Source organism: Microtus ochrogaster, unplaced genomic scaffold (genome assembly GCF_000317375.1).
Source record: "Microtus ochrogaster isolate Prairie Vole_2 unplaced genomic scaffold, MicOch1.0 UNK1, whole genome shotgun sequence".
NCBI lineage: Eukaryota > Metazoa > Chordata > Mammalia > Rodentia > Cricetidae > Microtus > Microtus ochrogaster.
Window position 1 is genome coordinate 35,665,596 of NW_004949099.1, and position 1,089 is coordinate 35,666,684.

Consider the following 1,089-nt stretch of genomic DNA (forward strand, 5'->3'; position numbering starts at 1 on the left):
GCAGGACACAGACTGGATCCTGCAGGACACAGACTGGATCCAGCAGGACACAGACTGGATCCAGCAGGACACAGACTGGATCCAGCAGGACACTGAAGAAGAAAGCAGAACAGGGAGGGGAGGCGCCACAGTTCGAGAAAGCCATAGGCAGGAGCCTAGTCTTACGGGAAGTGATCTCTGAGAGCAGAAGGCGGAAGCCTAGGAGCTACTGGCACCTGATAAGATGCCCATGGCATCAGGGAGGCACTCACTAAGCACAAGCCCACTAGGCTGCCTGAAGACGTCAGCTGCCCAAGGCTCAGCCTCAAGCATGCGCACACAGACAGCCCCTGGTGAGCCTTAGACAAGGGGTTCATCCAGGCAGCCTTCTTCACAGAGGCTCAAAGTCTTCTTTGGACCTTAACTCTCATACTCAATAACTTTGGCAAACTTGGGTTGCCGAAACTCCAGTCCTCAGTTTCTCCTCTAAAATATGTTAACATGACTAGTTACCCCACAGCATCACCAGGCTCCAGCAGAGGCCACCCCAGGAAGCACTTTGGTAAACCCTTCCATGTACAGTGGCTCTCCTCATGGGAGAAAACCCCAGGAGGTATCCAGGGCAGATTCTACCCCAAGTCTCAGGAAGAAGGATATGGATTTACTAGGTTAAGGGAAGTAAAGAAGAAGTAGCCCCAAACAACCTGTGGTCCAATGTCCCTGCTCCGTACTGGGGTATTGTCCAGAAAAAGTGGGACTGGAGCCCTTCATAGCCTGCTCAGACCCTGATTCCAAGAGACCAGAATATGCTGTCCTAGCCAAGGGATGAGTACGGTCATTTTCTCCTGCAGCTGCATCCTTCTCCCTCCCTCTTTCCCTTCTTCTCTCCCTCTCCCATCCACCCACCCATCTAATACAGGCCATGGGGCTGCTCTGAGGTACATGCATCAGATGCTAAACATCAGCAGAGACTCATGCGATGAGATTCCTGCCCATCAGCTCTCCATGATCTGGGAAAGGAGCATGTGCTCGTGGGACCCAGAGGCACAAGTTCAGATCCCAGAGGCACAGGTTCAGATCCAGAGGCACAGGTTCAGATCCAGAGGCACA